Source organism: Macrobrachium nipponense, chromosome 25 (genome assembly GCF_015104395.2).
Source record: "Macrobrachium nipponense isolate FS-2020 chromosome 25, ASM1510439v2, whole genome shotgun sequence".
NCBI classification, from domain to species: domain Eukaryota; kingdom Metazoa; phylum Arthropoda; class Malacostraca; order Decapoda; family Palaemonidae; genus Macrobrachium; species Macrobrachium nipponense.
In genome coordinates this window covers 34954116-34975659 of record NC_087214.1, presented here as the reverse complement: position 1 = coordinate 34975659, position 21544 = coordinate 34954116, and the positions used below count along the sequence as shown (strand labels likewise).

The window sequence follows — 21544 nt, the reverse complement described above, 5'->3', positions numbered from 1 at the left end:
TAATACTGTTTAACATGCACATCATTTATTTTTTACATTTTCATTTTAATAGATAAATCATCAATCCTATCCAAAAATTCCTGTATCTTGAACTCAACGCGAAACACCTTTGTCAGACCTTTTTAGGCTCTTCCATAGACCTTTCCTAACACCCCCACCTCAAGTAACAACAAAGGTTTGTAGACTTACTCCCCGAGTGAGCGAAAATGTGTTTTTTGTCGTGAAAATAAGTGATAACTATGCCGCATGCTTTGCTTGAATTCAGCTTGAGACACTATCTTGGATTTGTAACGTGGATCAGAGCTAACTTGGCCTAGGCCCTGCACAATGATTTCAGATTGGAAATCACTCATAAGGCGATCTTTGCTTCCTTATCATGTTACAAGCAAACAAATCAGTGGCGCGTTGTGTTTGTGCCAAGCAGACTTAAAGTCAAGGGCAGTGACATAGCTGATGTTGAATCTACAAGCCACTGGTAGGTCGGCCCATCTCGTGTAAACACTTCAGTCAATATTATGTGAGGGATTTACCTTCTATAAGTCACTTCTACCACTTCTGTCGAATTTATTTTCGATAGAATTGAAATTGCGAAGACGTGACGTATGGGGGAAGTAAAGTTATATAAGAATTGATCAGACAATTGGCAAATGCCAATGAAAAGTAGCCCCAGTAGACGACCTTCGATTGTCAAAGTGTGGGACTACTCGAAACATACCAGTTAGAGGAGGCGGTCCACTGTAGGCATTACTTAAACGAACTTTGCAGCGTGCCTTCGGCCCCCTATAGCTGCAACCCCTTTCGTTCCTTTCACTGCACCTCTGTTCATATTCTCTTTCTTCGTCTTACTTTCCTAACACTTTATTCAGAGAGCAACTGCTTTGAGGCTGTCCTCCTGTTACACCTTTCAAACCTGTTGCTGTCAATTTCCGTTTCAGCGCTGAAGGACCTCATAAGTCCCAGTGCCTGGCCTTTAGCCTACATTCCATTGCATGCAACTCATATTCACCCGAATGCAGAAGAAGGCCTGATGTCTTAATCGAACTTTCAGGGTGAAAATAAACTTCTGGAAGCCACGTAGGCAACGCGACCCCCTGTGGATATTGACGCCAATGAACAGAGTGGCTGGTAGACGCGCATTTTAAGACAGTGTTTCTTTTTTTTTTTCTGGTCCTCCGAATGCCTCACTTGTACTCGATACATCTGCCACATTTTAATCGTTATGTTATTGTTGACTGATCCTCTTCTCTCTGGATGTGGTATGTCTCCAGAATCGACAATGAAAAGGGGGCCATAATGGCTTGGATGACCGGCAGGGAGGAGGAGGAGGTTCCGAGTTGAAACGGAGCCTCCCATTCTGAGAGCTATAGTAGATTCACATCAGCCGTGCATCTGATGTCTAGGCCAGTCCCTTACGACGCCTCTCCTGATTGGCTGTTGATGAGCCAGTCACAGGACTGGAAGGAAACTCTCCTCAGTCTCTCTCGTGAGAGTTCACATAGGCAGGATGTTTGTTCTAAGCCAGTCGCAGGGACTGAGAGTTTCCAGCCCTGTGGCTGGCTTATCAACAGCCAATCAGGAGCGTCGTAAGGGACTGGCTTTGACGTCAGATGCACGGTTGATGTGAATCTACTATAGTCATTCTAGAGGGTCATTTTAACTCTGGACCGTAGGTAAGATTGTTGTCGAAACTATAAGGCAGACGGTGGTACCATTTCAGCTTTTCATTTGACTGTACCTCCGTTCATAGTCTCTTTCTTCCATCTGACTTTCATGAACCCTCTCTAACAATTGCTTATTGAGGTTTGCTAACGTTACACCTCTCAGAACTTTTCCTTTCAGTTTCCCCTTCAGCGCTGAATGACCTCGTAGAGTCAAGTGTTTGGCCTTTGGCCTAAATTCTATCCAACTACTGCTCTGTCGAGGGCACCGCGGTGCTTCTGACTTCCAGCGGTTTCCAGCGATTCTGGATGATTCCTGGCGCGGTTCTGGCCTCTGGAATGGCAGATCTGGAAGGTCAGTTCTGGAAGGGCAGTTCTGGAAGGTCAGTTCTGGAAGGGCAGTTCTGGAAGGTCAGTTCTGGAAGGGCAGCTCTGGAAGGGTAGATCTGGAAGGGCAGTTCTGGAAGGGCAGCTCTGGAAGGGTAGCTCTGGAAGGGCAGTTCTGGAAGGGCAGCTCTGGAAGGGTAGATCTGGAAGGGCAGTTCTGGAAGGGCAGATCTGGAAGGTCAGTTCTGGAAGGTCAGTTCTGGAAGGGCAGTTCTGGAAGAGACACAACTCCAGCTTCCTGACACCTTTGGGGAGGGGGGGGGGGGGGGAGCGGTTTCCAACGCGACAGATGTTTATCGTGTGTCAGAGGAACTCGTAGTGATGGCGCCGGGCAACACTGACCCCGTCCCCCCCCGCCCCCCTCGCTCGTCGCCGGGTGGCCTCCGCGAATTTTAATTTGGGTGACGGAAGGTCACTCACACACCACAGCCCCACCCACTCACTCACCTTTCTCCCTCCCCCACCCTCCTTGTGTTGGTCATGTTAAATTGAATCTCTCTCTCTCTCTCTCCTTCCCAAACATAATGACAATAATGAAGAAATAGGAGAGAGAGAGAGAGAGAGAGAGGCACTCGAAGAAACTATCGTTGTCGAACAATATTTGATCCTATGTTGTCATCTTCCAACTTCCACTCTCTCTCTCTCTCTCTCTCTCTCTCTCTCTCTCTCTCTCTCTCTCTCTCTCCATTCATCCGTGTCCAGTCATCTATCTGCATGTATCACGTCTCGGCTTCCAAGACAAAAGGCCTCTTGCTGCTGGACTCGTTTGCTGTGGGCGCCACGCCCCTAGAATGTTTGTGCCTCTTTTCCCTCCCTTCGGAGAGTCCTGAGTGAGGCCGAGTGAGTCGCTTTCTTTGAGATCTCCTGCATCCTCGTGTTTCCGAGGTCCTTTGCCCCCCCCCCCCCTCCAGGGTATTTTGGGCGTCGGGGAGGGTGGGAGGTTGACTTGGTGGCTTTTATGAAGGGGTCAATATTTGCCATTTTGCGTTCGTTTGGGTTTATGGGTTGTGTTGTGTCGTCCAATTTCTTCTTCTTCTTCCCCTTCTTGTTCGTCTTCTTCTTTATTATTATTATTATTAATATTATTATTTTGGAAGAAGCCCCTCTTTTAAGCAGATTCTGCTGAATAAAATGGCAGAATTCAGCGAATTAACCTTATATATTAGCTTTTCTATTTTTCTTACGATCGCTGAGCCAGAAAAGCGAGTAATAAGAAAAAGAGAAACGATAGATAACGAATTAATTCGCTGAATTCTGCCATCTTATTATTATTATTATTATTATTATTATTATTATTGTTGTTGTAGAGAAACAAATGCCAGAGGCCAGCCACAGTCTTGCAAAAGAATGTTTCAGATTTAGCTGGCCTTATACCGGCACGGGCTCGTGCTCCTAGAGCAGCCCGTCAAGTTGCGAAAGAAGAATGCTGATTTTAGAAAAAGAGAAAAGCGACAGATGATGATATGATCACTTTTGTGGGGGGGGGGGGGGGGGACGTTTAAAGAAATCCAGAGATGGACAGATAAGTCAGGAACAGATGGAATAATTTAGTAAATGAATAAAGCCTGGAATCATGAACTCAATCCAACCTCTTTGCTACGGAACCTGACTGGATTCACAGTGCTTTGTCATTTGCCAATAGGTCGCGAGTTCAGAGAGTCTCTGGCCGCCTCCTCCTCCTCCTCCTCCTCCTCCTCCTCCTCCTCCTTCTAGCTACTCTGGACGTCAGCCCTCACTCACTCACTTGTGACCTCTTTCTGAGGCCCTGGCATAAGACCCCGTCATCCAGATCCTCTGAGGCCCTCTGGCATACGCCTCAGTGGCGTGATCGGTATGGTCTTGACCTGCCACCTCGCCTGCCGCGAGTTCGATTCTTTGGGCATTCCATTGAGGTGTGAGAGATGTTTATATATTTCTGATGATAGAAGTTCACTCTCGACGTGGTTCGGAAGTCGCGTATAAAGTCGTCGGTTGGTCCCGTTGCTGAATAACCTTTTACTGTACCTCCGTTCGTAGTCTCTTTCTCCCATCTTACTTTCCTCAATGACCTCATAGGTCCTAGCACTTGGCCTTTGGCCTGTCTACTGTCTTCTGTTCTATTCTGATGCCTACGGTGCACTGCGTGAGGTGCATTGATAGCATTAACCCTAGGGGTAATGGACAGGTTTGCTCGTCATTTACATTGTAACCCTCTGATGGTTATGGCTATGAAGGCCGGTAAATCCATACCCCTTAGGGTATTGAGAACCACTTTCTGGGGGCAGTGTACTTCTTACTTAACAAGGGGTATTGAGAACCACTTTCTGGGGGCAGGGGTACTTAACAGGGGTTATTAAGAACTACTCGGAGGGGCAAGAGAACCATTTGCTGGGGGCAGGGGTTCTTAACAATGGGGGTAAATCCATACCCCTTGGGGGGACATGAGAACCACTTGCTGGGGGTATGGAACTTGGTCTCTGGATTTTTGTATAGATTTGATTGTAATGTGTCGGTGTACACGTGGGTACGTTTTGTAAATGAATAACTATATAAAACTATAACTACTTTTGATTGTCTTGTATGTTCTATTCTTAGCTATTCACGCCTAAAGTATTGATTCAACTAAGTATAATAATAAGCTATGTTGTCCACAAACAGGACTTGAGTGGTCTTAAGCAAAGGGGTATGGCACCATATTGGGTAATTCTTTTTTTTTGGGGGGGGGCGGTTTCTGGAGTCATCATTGAAAGGTTGAAGAACCCCTGCATATATATAATATATATATATATATATATATATATATATATATATAATATATATATATATATGTGTGTGTGTGTGTGTGTGTGTGTGTGTTGTATGTATGTATGTATATACGTATATACATGTAGCACGTGATAGCCTTCCAAGACTTTGAATACACGTTCCTTATTGAATCTGTAAAATAATGAGAATGATGCAATCTGTTTTGACTTGTTTGTTGTTGAGAGAGAGAGAGAGACAGAGAGAGAGAGGTCTGCTACTTTCTTCTTAGAGGTATTTTTTTCTTTGTCATGTACAAGAGTGTCCGCGTAATAATAATAATAATAATAATAATAATAATAATAATACTTTTATCAGCCATTTCAGACTTGATGCTTTCCATTTCCTTCAAAGATCTTGTCTCTGTTATCTCGTGCGTGCGTTCGTGCGCGCACCCTCGTCATCAGTACGTTATATAACTCATGTGTGATATGGCTTATCTGATGACCTGTGCTTTTCTCAAAGTGATTTTAGGATGGGCGAGTTGCCCCATTATAAGCGTAGATGATTACGCCGATACTCCGTTTCGTGTGATCCTACCTGACCCTGTCCCATCTTTTGATTTCTGATATACTACTCATTTAATTATTTATTCATTACATTATTTTTATTTCTACAACTGTTCTCTCCTCTCTGTATCACCCTCTACCTTCTATTTTCTCTCAAACGAACACCACAATATTCTTTGGAAGCTCAAAGAATTCCAAGTCAGTGGCCCCGCTGTGGAGGACTTGTTCCATATTAATTATTATTATTATTCCTGCGGCGACCACACGCCACTTTTGTTATCATATCAATAAATTAGTATTTTTAGAAAACATTTCTCTAACCAAGATATGAACATCGGCCAGCTATTAGCAAACATCAGCCCTGCTGAGAAGAGAATAATAAGAAGAATTGAAAAGACCATATATAAAATCAATTCCACTGATACTGCCATCATCTTTAACAAAACATGTTTCAGAGAGGGTCTCCTACCTTCATATTTATTATTATTATTAATTAATTATTATTATTATTATTATTATTAATTATTATTATTATTATTATTATTATTATTATTATTATTCTTATTATTATTATTATTATTATTATTATTATATTATTATTATTAGTTATTATATTCTGGAAGTAAACCCTCTTTTAAACATGTTTTATTAAAAGTAATTGCTGCCTCAGCTGCGTTAATTTTATAAAGGTTCTTCTCTGTCTCTCTAATTATTGTTTTCTCTTTGTTGCTCACCAGTTTAAGCAACAATGAGAAAACAATAAATAGTAAAAATAGAGAAGGATCTTTATAAAATTAACGCATCTGAGGCAGCATATTAACTTTAAAATATATATTATTATTATTATTATTAGTATTATTATTATTATTATTATTATTATTATTATTATTATTATTATTATTCATAGGACGAAACATGTTCATATGGGACAAGAACAATCCCTTAGGAGGGACTCGCTGCCTTGAAATTCAATCTTCCAAAGAATATTATGGTGCTCATTGGAAAGAACTAGCAGACGGCAATACGAAACATAAAAGAGAAGAGATCATTGTAAAAAAAATAAATGAACAAATAAATGAATAGATAATAAATGTAAATAAATCATTAAAAATAGAAGAATAATCTTTACATGAACCCTTAAGACCCTGATTGTACAACATAGGTTGGTTCTCACGTGAAGTTATAATTAATTTCCTTTCTCTCTTTCACCCTCGCAGGTAGGTTGCAAACGCCATGGGCCAGCCCCTTGGAGGCAGTGTATCAAGCCGTTCAGACACATAGGCCTGCCATTGTTATTCAAGGTAAATTCAGGGTGTCATCTTCAAAGAAGAATGAGGTCTACCCTTCCAGAGAATTCCTAAGTTTGTTTTGAAGTGTAAAGGATAGATTCAAGTCTTTCAGAGGTAGAGAAATATATATATGTTGTGGTTAGTGAAACTCTTCCAGTGTAAGGATAGGCTGTGGTTAGTGTATCTCCACATAATATAAAGCTGTGGTTAGTGTATCTCCACATAGTATAAAGTGTGGTAAGTGTAGCTCCACAAAGAGAGTAGCAGGCTATGGTTAGTGTATCCCCACACAGTATACAGATGTGGTCAGTGTCTCTCCACAAAGTGGCTATGAGGCTGTAGTTAGTGTATCTCCACAAAGTGACCATCAGGCTGTGGTCAGCTTATCTCAGCATAATAAATACAGGCTGTGGTAAGTTCATCTCCACAAAGAGTAAATAATTACAAGGTGTTGTTAGTTTATCTCAGCAAAGTCAATATAGGCTGCGGTCAGTTACCCCCACAGAGTAATGTAAGGTGAGATTAGTCTAGCTCTATGCAGAGTCAGTATAGAAGGTTTGGTTAGTTTACCTCCACATGGAGTAGATAAAGATGTGGTTACTTTATCTCTGGTCATCCTTCGGCTCTGATGAAAGTAACTTGCATTATTTAATTCGTCCAGGGTATTGTATATAGGACGCAAGCATTCCATACAGATTTGGTGTTGCCCTAGGCGAATAAGAAGTGGGTTCTGAAAGCTGTCCCATAAATTCAATAACATGATAGTGTTGTACGTTGTTGATACACAGACATTGTTTTGCTCTAAAGAAAATGAATAGTTGGCAGTCATCATCTTCATATCATGATATGTGTTATCTTGAATGTACTGCAGTTCTGACACCATCAAGTAAAGACTTGATGTCACTGGAGTTACTCAGTGCCACTGAAACCACTGACAGCAGGATTCCTGGTTTCAGCCAAAAGAGAGAAGAAATGTTATCATTGAATCCCTCAGGAAGTCACTCGGTTTCTGGAAATCCTTTGGAACGGCGTCTTCGTTAGACATACCTTTAAAGTTTGGTGCAGCGCCAGTGCAAATTTGGAACTCTGCTCTGAGCTGAACACTCTTATAATATTTTCGTGTCACTGAAGTCTTTAGAAAAAAGGCGAAGGCACCAAAATGTATGAGAGACGACATAAAAGCAGCAAAAGTCTCCAGAAGTGTACCTCTATATTCGCTTTAGTTTACAAAGAAGCTTTGGTTAGTTCTGTAATTTCATGTTTGGAGTGATGAGAAAGGCCAGAGAAAAGGAAAAAGACGCAGCTGGGCATTTGCTACTGAGAGAACAGGAATAAGGACTGAAGAATTGTATTGTGTGCCTAGTACTTACAAACGATAGCATTAGTTGTGATAGTAAGGAAAAGCTGCTGGGATGGGTGAAAGCATTTGCAAGTATTTGTAAGAGAAGAAAATTGAAAGCGAATGGTAACACGAGTCAAGTTGAATAAGAATGGATAACCAAAAGTGAATTTGTTGCATGAGGAAGGAGGCAAGGTCTGAATAGGTAGACGAACATAGGTCCTAGGACCTCCACAGAAGCTCTGGAAGAGGAGGGGAGTGACTTGAGGACGCAGATATTGGTCATTTTTTACAGGATTGTTAAGCCAGCTCCTTTATAGGAGAGAAATGTGTTTGTCTGACTGTATATGAAAGATGGAAGCTGTTTGTATTGTTTTCAAGAAAGGGAGCGATTGAAAGCTTGACAATTCTAGAAGAGAATGCAGAAAGAAGCAGGCTGACGAAGACCGCTCATTGTTTACAGTTCGCAGGATTTGATAAGAAATAAGGAGAGGAAGACCAGCATAAAGTGATTGCAGGTGTAAGTGAGATGTGAGTGGCGCAGTGTGTGTGTAGAAAATGGGGTGTAAGGTCACTACTGAGTCTCATTTGTCTGTTGAGGTTCTACTATTTACTGATCGAACATCAGGGGTCCTGAAACTTTTGATGACTCCACAGCCCCCAAATAAATTCCCCAATATGGTGCCATACCCCCTGTGCTTAAGACCACTGAAGTCCTGCTTGTTGACAGTACAATTTAATATACTTAATTGAATAAACACTTTAGGTGTGAATAGCTGGAAACATACAAGAAATTCAAAAGTATTTATAGTTTCATATAGTTATTCATTTACAAAATGTACCCACATTGACACATCACAATCAAATTTATATACAAATATCCAGACATCAAGTCCCATACAACACCCCCCCTCCAAGCATATGGGGGTTCTCAGATACCCCCACGGGGTATGGATATACCCACTGTCAAGGAACCCTGCTCCACAGGATTACAATGGCTGTGGTTAGTTCATTTTTTGCCTCTGTTGAGGGAAAGGATTTTATGGTGAGACAATATGCAATAACTGGTTTCCGAATTTGATATGTATATATGTGTGTATATTATATTTAGATAGATAGATAGATAGATAGATAGATAGATAGATAGATAAATTCTGTAATGATGTAACGTGAAGAAACTGATATAGAAACACGAAAACCAAAAAAAAAAAAAAAAATTTTTCTTTGCTATTCCGAAGTTAAAGAGTATTCAAGCAACATATATTTACAGGTATTTACGCTAAAACAGGACTTGAACCTTCCTTGTGGGTAAAGATGAGGCGAGAAAACTCATATATATAATAGATATATACGTATATGTACGTATGTATGTGTGCACCTACGAAACTTCCTTTCCTCATGTCTTGTCACTGATTTCCTAAGATTAAGAGTTTGTTTCGATATCGGTTCGTTTGCCGTTAGTTTGCGTGCGTACGTGTACTGAGAGAGAGAGAGAGAGAGAGAGAGAGAGAGAGAGAGAGAGAGCCAGCTACTCCAGCCTCCATCCCAATAGGATTAGACAGTGGTTCTCCTTCAAGCTTCCGAGGAGCCGAGTCAGCAGCCCCACTCGCTAGGCGCATGAATTATGCTGTCCTATTACGCCCCACTAAACGGTTCCAGAATGGCTAACGAGCCCCGGACATGACTCTGTCAAGATTAAGAGTCGTCGACACACACACACACACACACACACACACACACGTACGCACATGCATACATGCATAGGAGACGAGAGAGAGAGACAGACAGAGAAAGGCCCCATGTTCTCGCGTGTGTAAGCCATCTCGTAATACCTCTCTCTCTCTCTCTCTCTCTCTCTTTTTCTCTCGGGGCTGTCTAGGACCCATGTTTGTGAACTTTGAAGTTTGTTACTCTTTGATGGAGGTTTGTGTTGTGTTTGTTATTTTTTTATTTATTTATTTATGGTTTTTTAAAATATTTTGTTTTTATTTCCTTGTTCCTTCTGTCGTCTTCTTTTGTTCTTTTCCTTGTGTGTGTGTCTGCCCTCTCGTCTTGTCTGGTTCCGTGGGCTGTGGTTCGTACATAGGTGCATACACAAAAATTGGCTGGTTCTGCAGGCTGTGGTTCGTACATAGGTACACACACACACAAATTGGCCCTTTGTGTATGTGTGTGTGTGTGTGTGTGTGTGTTTGTGTAATGGAAGGCAATCCCAACTGTCAGCTTTTTCCTGCTATGATTATTATCATGATGACGTAACAATCCGCCTTGTATTCTACTGATTTACCTGTATTCTTCATTCATTTATTTGTTTCTATATTCATATCTTTTCACGTAACTGGTCCTTTCTTCTTTCTGTCCTTTTCTTTGTCTTCTGTCACTGCCTTCCAAAGGACACCTCAATCCTGAATCCTATTCCCTGGGAGCTTCTTCAGTTCCAAGTCAGTGGCCCCTGTGGTGGTGGTGGTGGTGGTGGTGGGCTGGTTGTTCAAAACGAACTGAGATTTGTCCTCCTCCTGTAATTGCCAAATGATGAACGAATCCTCGTAAAGGTCACTTCTATATTAGCTGTATTGTTTGCCAACACAGAAGGCTAAAGAGAGTCTGTACAACATCTTCCCCTGCACCATATATATTAAATATATATATATATATATATATATATATATATATATATATATATATAGATAGATAGATACACCATACCTTTTCTGCCTCTGTAGAATTTTTTGCTGGGAATAATGAAATTATATCTAACACTGCTACAGCTGAGGCTGCTTGTTTATTTGATTTGTGCTGCTGTTGATCCATTCTGTCGCACATCCCCCAGTCCACCGTGCGTAGTGCTAAAATTCTTCGAGCATATTTTGCAGTATATGCTCCTCTTTTGTTGTTGTGTTGGGGGACGAGCCATTGCTTGAAACCACTGTCATTTTGCCACTCTGGTCTAAAAGTACATATTTTCTCTTCACTTTTTTGTTGTACTTTTTTGCCGGACATGCTGCCTTATGCTTAGAAAATCAAATTCCAAGACAGATTTGTTCGTTCTCGGCCCACTGCACTGTTGCCAATTTTGGGCAGCCGCCTTTACCCCGTATTTTGCAAAATTTCACGAGTAAATTGTAATTTTTTTTTTCTTCAAATATTGAAAATAGGGGACAAAAGGCGTCCCGGGGAGAGTCGATACAGGACACGGGACAAATGTCATAAATATGGGACAATCCCGTCAAACACGGGACGTCTGGTCACACTGCCCTGCACACACACACTGGGCTCCTCACCTCTGTCTTAAGTTAAGTCTATCTTAGTTCAACCAGACCACTGAGCTGATTAACAGCTCCTAGTTGCCAGTCAGTGAAAAAGGTATATCTTAGTTTTCAAATTCAAATTCAAATGCTTTATTTCGGACATAAAAAGCCATAGATCAAAAATACATACATATACACACACAAATTAATATAAAAAGTCTCCCACACTCCAAGAGGACAAAATTTTGAATAAGTATGAGAAATGATTATTGGAAAGAGAAGGTGGAAAATTATGATATGAATGAGATGCGGATAATGAAACTAAATGATTCTTCCCACCACTGAGCTGATTAACAGCTCTCCTAGGGCTGGCCAGAAGGATTAGATATTTTGACGTGGCTAGGAACCAATTGGTCACCTAACAACAGGACCTATACAGCTTATTGTGGGATCCGAACCACATTATATCGTGAAATGAATTTTTAATCACCAGAAACAAATTCCTCTGGTTCCGCAATGGCCGAGCCGAGAATCGAACTTCTGACCACTTGATTGATAGCCGATCACCACTGCCTTGAACTCATTTGTGCGTGTACTGGATATTATAGTCATTGTGTTCCATTCTGTTTCAACCACTTTTACCCTCTAGGGGTGCACTGTATTCATTACTTCATGTCCTTTGTAGTGTCCCTTCCTTGGGCCACTTGCTGCAACCCCTTTCCTTTCTTTGACTGTACCTCCTTTCATATTCTCTTTTTTCATCTTACTTTCGTAGTGTAACTGCTTCGAGGTTTTCCTCCTGTTACTCCTTCCAAACCTTCTTTACTCTCAGTTTTTCTCTCAGTGCTGAATGACTTTATAGGTCCCAGTGCTTGGCCTAAATTCTATATATTCCATTCTGTTCCTATAGGTGGGTAGCGCCATCAGTATGCCTCACGTCATGCACTGTAGGCATTGCTGAAGGTTGTTTGCAGCGTCTCTTTGGGTCCTAGGTGCACTCATTCTTCAGTATTTTACTTTACCTCTGTTCAGTCCAGCCACTCCAACTCCCACTCGTCACCAGCGCTTGGCTTCAGGTCAGCTTTTCCATCAATCAGATCTTGACCAATCTTCCTCGCTGTCCAGCCTTGAAACCCTCTTGTCTACTTTTGCCCTACTGGTCTGACCTGTTACCATAAATTCACCACAGCCCAAATTTTCGCTCACTCGGAGTAGGCCTACAAACTATGTTGTTGTTGTTGTGGTTGTTGTTCTTGTTGGGGTGGTAGGAAAGCCATATGGAAAAGCCTCAAAAGGTCTGGAAAGGGTGCTTCTCATTGAGTTATTGATACAGGCATTTTAGGACAGGATATTTCCGATTTATTTACGAGAATGAAAATGTAAAAAATAGATAATGTGCATATTAAACAGTACAGAAAAATGATTTCTAATAAAATACAAAGTATTTATTTTAATTTTCATTGCTGAAACAAGGCTCTATTTGACCGTAGATTTTCACACGCTCCCCTAAGTAAGCTGGAAGTTGGATCATGCCTTGTTCACCCTTAAACCCTCCTTACTCAAGTTATAATATACAAGGATGATCCCAGCTTTTTTCCAGACCGATTCCCCGCAAATTACCATTACTTCATCTGTCCTCTCGGATGGTGAGACCTTTCGGTAGGGTACCCCAAGATACACTCACAACCCATGTTTCACTATCCATTCTCAAATCCAGATCTTTAATATTGGATAATTAGATTTTAATTAGTCTTTTCTTATATGTCAACATTATGGAAGCCACTTTCAGTTTAGTGATGTCAGAGTTTTAATTGTTGCTTCTACTTCTTAGGAAATCGTGTTTACTTTTAGTGATGTCAGAGTTTTAATTATTGCTTTGACTTCTTAGGAAATCGTGTTTAATTCGAAGTCATAAGATCTGTTTTGTGGCCCCAGTTACAATAAATGTATGTTAGTTCTATTTACCTGTTTTGGGATACTGCTTTTAAAATATGTTTCATTTCTTGATAAAGTGGAGTCAAACCAGCTTATCTATTCACTTACTCTACCCTTGATCGTTTTCTTTTCGTCCATGCTGCAACTTTGCTTCCCTGTTATATTTTTATAGGTGTTCTTACTGGTGCTGTTCTGCAGACCTTGGAGAGGAGGGCATCTAATTGCCATTTTTTTTTTTTTTTTTTTATTGAGAGCATTTTTTACTTATCATTTTCCTCTCATGAAGGAGCTCGTAGTCTGTAAAATGGAGCTTGTACTTTAGGATATAGTGCCCTGAGCCTTTGGGATGGAGGGATAATGGCTCGGTAATATAATGTATTTCAAACAGTCAATTAATTTTTGGTTAGTGCCAGCTAATATTGGTCTATATTGGGCCCATTCATGGTGATGGCCACGTCTACATTTCTATGTGCGAACAAAATATCTTTGACTGGGACCAGGTCAGAAGAGTCTGCTCATTTAAATGGTTTTCCACCAGATGTTTTCAGAGCCTGAGCAAACTAAGACTTGTCTCGTTAAACTAATATGCCCCTTGATTCACTCAAATAGCCAACATTCATAGATAATGCTGCATCAATTGATTCTGCATTTTCTGTTTAATAGCACTGTTTCTGGTGTCAGAAAACAAAGCATTGTTCTGGAGGTTTTCCTTATCCATAGATCTGATGGTGTTACACCAGCATACTATACTTAAGTGGCTTCTTCTGTTTCATAGCGCTCATACAATCTGTTTCCGATGTCAGATTCCATAGTCCTTTGAGGCGTCCCTTCAGCCCCTGGCTGCAACCATTTTCATTCCATTTACTGTATCTTTTTTCCATGCATATTATCTTTCTTCTATCTTGCTCTCCACTCTCTTAACAATTGTTTCATGGTGCAACTGCGAGGATTTCCTCATGTTACACCTTTCAAACCTTTCGACTCTCAATTTCCATTTCAACGCTTGGGCTTCGACCTAAACTCTGTATTCCTTCCTTCGTTCCTACACAGTGTTCTTAAGTTTTCCTGTATGTTTAGAGCCAGTGGTATAAGGCCTACTTACGCAGGTCTTTAGTTTTGCTCTGCTAGAATATTGTTCTCACTTCCGGATTGCTGCAATCATTGGGCATCCTTATGTTCTGAATGGAAAAAAACTGTTTTTGATGTTTTGCTTTTCTTTCCCAAAAATTGTCATCGTGATGAACACTATGATCAAAATATGTTCTATTTGGCCATTTTTCATGGGCGTCCCTTATCACCATTATTGCTTGTGTCTAGAATGAGTGCCTGCCACCCATCTTGGAGAGTTACATAGACCTCTTCCACACATGGTTATGTGCCTCATTGTCACCTATTCCAGCACCATAGGCACTGTCTCTCCCGAACAGAAAAACAAAGGGACAGGGCTCTAGGCATTGGTGTGTTTGTTGATGCTCACAAGTTAAAGGTTGGTTCGTATATATGAAGCCAGTCTTATGTCAGCGCAGAGTATAACAGTGCCCTCTTGTAAGTGATAGTATAATGTTGAGGTGAATAACAGACCTGGTTAGTACTTTTGATCTCGGAATAATCAACCGAATCCTGTTAGCTGAAGAGAAGCTGTTCGCTTTGTGTTCGCTGGTTATGTGTTGCGCACCATTGTCTTAGCTTTTCTCTTATATCTAAAGCTGTGTTGATGTCAAGACATCGTCACTCATCTTTCTGTTTTATGATATGTTTTTTTCCCTTAATTAATATTTCTTTTGAAGAAATCAGTTCGATGGTCATCTGCGTGAGCGTATGAGGTGATGGGATAACTCTGCACTAATTATGTCGGTCACATGACCCTTCGTGAAGGCCTTCTTGTAGTGTACTTGTTGTATCTTTGTTCCTACTCGTTTCTCGACACAAAACAAACGCTGAGGTCCACCCTACTTCCACCAGACAGAGGCATCTCCCCGGGCGTTATTCAGCCTCGACTTGAGCCTCCGAGTCTCCCGAAAAGAGCCACTGCCGGGGCGGTTGTTGTTGTTGCTGCGAGACCTCACGTAGGCTCCCAGCCACACCAGACGCCAAATGCCACGTGTTCCCCAGAGTCCCAGGCATTTCCTGACTCGGCTTAACTGTACTCATCATGCCCTCGCAGGACTCCCCAGGGGCAGAGGCACTTTGTTTGTTTGCCTGTTTGTCTTGGGCGGACCCGCGGCAGGCCCTTTGATCGACCCCCTGGGGGTGTGGAAGGAGTGGAGATATGGTTTTTGCAGGCTTCCTCGGGGTCACGTAGGCCGTCTCCGATTGAGGGTTTCGTGAGGAAACCGTCCCACCCCTCCACCTCCATCCTCCCCCGGCCACCCTCCAACGTTGCCTGCCTGCTGCCGGATGGTTCGTCTGCCCGACGGATGCTGGGGTAAGTCACTCGTGTTTGTGGACGCCTCCGACCTTTGACCTTGCTGACACTGACGGACTAGTTGTGTTGAGAGAGAGAGAGTGAGTGAGTCTCTGTGAGGTCCTTTTAATACTCAGAAGTCGGGGATGTCGACTCCGAGATTATTATTATTATTATTATTATTATTATTATTATTATTATTATTATTATTACAGAAATACTGTTTATACAGCTTCCTCTTAGCCATGTGAATGAGGGAGACACTCGTCACTGAATCTTTCGTAATTGGTCAGACGTGGAGCTCCACAGTTCACAGTTTTGATTCGGTTAGATTTCTAATTTTTGGATAAACTTGTCTCTCTCTCTCTCTCTCTCTCTCTCTCTCTCTCTCTCTCTCTCTCTCTCTCTCTCTCAGTGATAGGTGGAATGATCCTTATATGGATTACACATTCTCTCTCTCTCTCTCTCTCTCTCAGTGATACGTGGAATGATCCTTATATGGTTTACACATCTCTCTCTCTCTCTCTCTCTCTCTCTCTCTCTCAGTGATAAGTGGAATGATCCTTATATGGATTACACTCTCTCTCTCTCTCTCTCTCTCTCTCTCTCTCTCTGTCAATGATAAGTGGAATGATCCTCTGTATGGCTTACACATTTTCATTCTCTCTCTCTCTCTCTCTCTCTCTCTCTCAATGATAAGTGGAATGATCCTTATATGAATTACACCTCCATCTCTCTCTCTCTCTCACTCTCTCATCTCCTCGCTCCTCTTCTCTCTCTCTCTCTCTGTGAGAGGAAGTTTTGTCTCCCCTTTCTTCTTCTTCTTCTTCTTCCTCTTCCCCTTTCCAGTGAATCTGGATTCCAGTGAGGATATTGGATTTTTCTTGGCCGCTGGACTGTCTTCTCCTCTTTCAGCTTCAAATATGGGGGACACGAGTAGAGGCTCAATTGGAAACTGGTTTTATTCTCGGCGACGTTTCCTTTTCGTTTCAATTTTTCTCCCCGTAGGCGGGGGATAGGGCCGTCGGTGCACCTCATGCGGCGCACTGTAGGCACTACTTCACTCTAACAGCCTCCCTGAGGTTGTGAAATTTCAACCTCGAATGTTCAAGAGAAGATGCGATGAATTTGTTCATGAATTTAGTAATGCGCTTAATTTTTTTATCCATTAATTATCAATTTATACTTTTTTCTAATTAAGTGATGTCCTCTTTCTTTATCTCCCGTTACCTGCTGTTACTTCTTTTTCGAATGAACACCTTATTAATTATTCTTTGGAAGCTTTGAAAGAATTTCAAGTCAGTGGCCACTTATGGTGGAGGGCTTGTTCCGTATGAATAGGTTTCATCTCCTTAGTAATAATAATAATAATAATAATAATGATAACAATAATAATAATAATACTAGAGGTTCTTTGCATCGCCCCTTCATCCCCTAACTGCAACACCTTCCATTCCTTTTATCGTACATCCGTTCACATTCCAAACTAGAGCTGAAGAGATACAACACATCCCATTGTGGGAACTTCTTTACATACAAGATATGTGACACACAGAATAAACTGCCACCAGAAAGAAGTTGTCAACAGCAACAGTGTGGAAGAGTTGAAAAGAAAACCATAGACAGAATCATTAGAAGGACGCTGTGAATGCACAGTAAAACCTGCTCCTACAGATAAGTGAGCTCACGATGTCTCCTCTAAGGATGGACTGACAAGTCTTGAGACATCCTAATCCTTGTAACTCACTCTCTCTCTCTCTCTTTATTTCCTTCTCTCTCTCTCTCTCTCTCTCTCTCTCTCTCTCTCTCTCTCTCTCTCTCTCTCATCTCCTCCCCATCTCTCTCTATTCTCTCTCTCTTTCTCTCTCTCTCTCTCTCTTTTCTTTTCCCTCTCCCCCCCCCCCTTCTCTCTCTTACTCTCTCTCTCGCTCCTCCATCTCTCTCTCTCTCTCTCTCTCTCTCTCTCTCTCTCTCTCTCTCATATCTGTCCGCTTTAAGGATGATGGACTTCAAAACAAGAATGGGGGAGAATAAAAAGAAAAGAAAAAATCACAAACCAGCAGAGTGAGCCACCTGCGCTTTGAAGGAGAGGCACCGAGAAAGGTGAAAAATTGGTCATTTTTTCTGTTCTGTACAAGGACGAGAATAAGATCATCCTCTGTCACTTGTCATTATTCTCTTACTCGTATTTATCCTTTGCTCTTGGGGATTATTGGTCTCGAGAAGGTTGAAGAGAAGTACACGCCTGTCCTTTCACATGTACTGTCGAGCAAATAGGTTTGGATAGCTGAAAAAAAGGAAAGAAAAAGAGAAAGAGGGTTTTATTTCCCTTGTCCAGTCCGCATGAGCTTGGAGATTAGAAGAAGGACACGGAAGGGCCTCTTTTCTCGCTATTTTACTATTTTCCGTTTCCAAGTCAGGTCCCAACTACCCTCTGGTTGAGGGTAAGGACATTCTATATGTCCTTCTTTGTTCCTTCCTCACACCTTCAGAGGATGTTGTGCACCTGGATCCAAAGAAGTTCAGGCGAAAGAAGCGATGCATTACTACCTTCAAAGAATTCCCCTTGTGCTTCCAGTAACTCCATTCGTTTCCTTTGCTTTCGAAAGCGAACAGCACTAGAGTGGCCCAAGTTACAATGAGGTGCAGGCAACTCCAGTCAACTTTTTTTGTAAGTCTAAGATCTACTGTCATTCAGTCTTCTGATTCGAGTCAGGGCAACTCAGAAACGTCGATGTCAATTAATTTTGAATCAGACGAAGAAAACTTGACTTCCTAGCGGATAATTCAATGAATGTTTCCCCCCCCCCCCCCACCCTTTGGGCGAGTTCTAGACTGCCCTCAGCGGGAGATATGCCTACAGTGTTCCCCCGGATGATGTGAGTGGTCGGTAGTGTTTCCTTTAAAAACTTCATCACTAACCTAGAACACACTGAAGAATTAGTTGAGTCTCTCTTAGTTTAACCAGACCACTGAGCTGATTGACACAGATCTCATAGGGCTGGTCCCCTGGAGGATTAGTTATTTGTACGTGGCTGTGGGTCCTGGTGGCTAGGGACCAATTGCCTACTTAGCAACGGGACCTACTACAGCTTATTATGGGGTCCGAACCACATCGAGAAATGAATTTCTACCACAAGAAATAAATTCCTCCGATTCCTTGTTGCTAGAGTAACTGTAGAGAGGAAGACGAGCCTTTCTAGAAGGTTTTGATTATTATTATTATTATTATTATTATTATTATTATTATTATTATTATTATTATTATTATTTTAACTATTGGGAGGAGGACAAACCAAAGAGATGTTTGCAGTTTTCGTTTTCGTTTTCAAGAACGACAATCTCATCGAGAAATAAACAAAACAGTCGCATTTGATTTACTCTTGGAGCCATCACAACGAAAGGAAGTGAATCAAAACCATTCTACCAAGAGCATTCGCCCGCCCACAAACCTCCGCCAAGGCTGAGGAATCCACCCGCATCCAGCAGGAGGTCACATCCATCCGAAAGTGAGGGTCCTCTCTCTGCCAAAATCGAGACACTTGTTCCCCGTCATGAGGTCCAGCTATGGACAAAGTATGGTGGAATTCCTCGCGTAACATTTTGTGTAATTATTCAGATGAACAAACACTATATTTTGGGGGAGGAGTGTGGGGGGCGGGGTTCACTTATTCTTAATATGGAGAAACTGGAAGAGCAAAGGAATAAGACAAACCTTTAAAGAAAGTCAAGAAAAAGGATAAGCATGTAGAGGGAGGAAGCTAGCTCACTTATGTTCAAGCAGCGTCATTTCTCACCAAGGGGTCCACAACCCCTCCACTGGGAGCCCCGCGGAGGTTGGGATACGAGGCTTTAGGATTTGATCTCACTGCGCCCCCCCCCCTCCCCTCCCCTATTCTTTTTTAAAGCCGTAATGTTCTGAAGGTAACCCAACTTATCACCTCTGTAGAAGTCAATGTTAATATTTAAAGCATCTTACATATGTGTATGTGTATGTGTGTGTGTAATGTATGTACATGTATTTATGTCTGTGTATGTCAGTATGCGTACATATAGAACCGACATCTCCAAGAGAAGCTCACAGTGCGATCAGTAGTACACAACGTAGGACGCCATTGGACGACTCCGCCGCCCCCCCCCCCCCCCTCACACAGGTTAATTGGGGGCCGGAAGATCCGTCAGGTGAGGCTGAACACTTCGCCCCTCGATGTGGATGTCCCCCTTTTCCTGCAGAAGAGAGAGAGATTTTCGAGGAGAGAAGAGAGGAGAGAAGAAATGACGAGAGAGAGAGAGAGAGAGAGAGAGAGAGAGATGGCAACCAGATTCGCAGAACAGCAGAGGCACCAGTATGGCGTGAATGTTTTGCCTCCCTCGCTATCGAACTTCTCCAGCAAAGTTCCAGAGGTCCTCCATTCCTCCTCTTTGCTGTTGGGGGAGGTCCTTCATTCCTCCTCCTCCTCCTCCTCCTTGCGCCCTTGGGGGACTTTGGAGGAGGAACAGACAGCCTCCCTCCCACTGAGGAGGTTGTGCAATTGTCGAACTACTACTTCTTCAGGAGTCCAATGTTATTCTCCTGTCATTTTAATGCGTTGTTTCATCTTTTTATTAATTGATTTTTTTTTCTTTTTTCATGAACGACATCTCTTCTTTCTGTATTTCTGTAGTGTTTTTTTTTCTCTTACGGAAAAGAATTGGCTAGTTGTTGAAGAATAATAATAATAAAGACATCCACTATGGTGTTAATGTAAATACATGCATACATACATATATATATATATCTATATAATATATATATATATATATATATAAGTATATACGCATACCATATATGTATATATATACATATACCCTCATACATATATAATATATATATATATATATATATATATATATATATATATATATATATATATATATTTGCACCTTTGTGGATTTCTTCACCATTATAGTGGCTCATGCTATTGTGAGATGTTTATGAATAATAATAATGATAATAATACAGAAACCGTGTTGATTACTTTTGCTCTTTAAGGATATATCTCTCTCTGTCAATCTATCATGAACATCATTGACTGTCTGTCTGTCAAAACTGGTTGACAGGTTGTGATGGTTTTGTATATCAGAAAGTTCGCTCTCTAAGCATCGAGAATCTTTTTTTATTATTTACTTTTAAATGTTTAACGAATGACTTTTCTCCCTTTGATGTAGCCTATCAAGATCCATCGTTGACACTGAGCCCCCTGGCCAAAATCAGAGATCCTTTTAAAGAGTCGCGTCCCTGTCGCAGCTTCTTGGGAGGTGTCCTGATTAAGCTCAGCTCTGGTATTTTTTGGGCCCCCATTATAGTTCTGTCCCAAGATGCTGAATGACTAAGTAATTGGAGTGTGCGTTGACTATGATGATGGATAGTAGGATGGTGGGGTCGTGGTTTAGCCTTGTCAGTGGGTAATATCGCCAAGATTTGTGTTTATAAAGACTTGGTTGATTTGAAACGACTTGCTGTAGTAGAAACGTGTTCACACTGAGCTTAGTTGAATAACAAAGAATGTTCGTCTGTGCTTGGTGATTCCTTTTGTGGTTGATCAGCTTAAACTCTTGATATCACAAGAAAAGTCAAGTAAATCTTAATTTAACCAGACCACTGAGCTAATTAACAGCTCTCCTAGGGCTGGCATGAAGGATTAGAAGTTTATTTACGTGGCTAGGTACCAATTGATTCACTTAGCTCCACTTATCTCCAAGAGTACATTTCTGAAGGTACTAAAGATCAGTTGTGGAACAAGATCAGAACTATCTAACACTCCTACTGATCTCCCTGTCCTTCCCAGTAGATATTTAAGCCCTGTCCTAACACAGAAGGAAATGATTGCTACAGATCATTTAACTTCTCTCCAGCAGCAGTACTTCCCAGAGAGGAATAAAGGTCTGTCCTAAAACAAGAACAGATTTCTCTTAACAACTTGTTCCAATCAACAATACTTCCTTTGGGGTATT

General features: G+C 41.6%; 1 protein-coding gene across 4 annotated transcripts in view; it reads left to right on the top strand.

Annotated features, from left to right (window-relative positions):
• The window catches only part of LOC135199344 (high affinity cAMP-specific and IBMX-insensitive 3',5'-cyclic phosphodiesterase 8B-like), a 187675-nt gene that overhangs the window by 72924 nt on the left and 93207 nt on the right, over nt 1–21544 (top strand). The window contains exon 2 of one of the 4 annotated variants that reach the window (XM_064227290.1): nt 6553–6636. The exons of the other annotated variants lie outside the window; for them this stretch is intronic. The gene's annotated coding sequence lies outside the window, so the exon portion shown is untranslated. The remainder of the gene's footprint in view (nt 1–6552; nt 6637–21544) is intronic. 4 annotated transcript variants of the gene reach the window in all.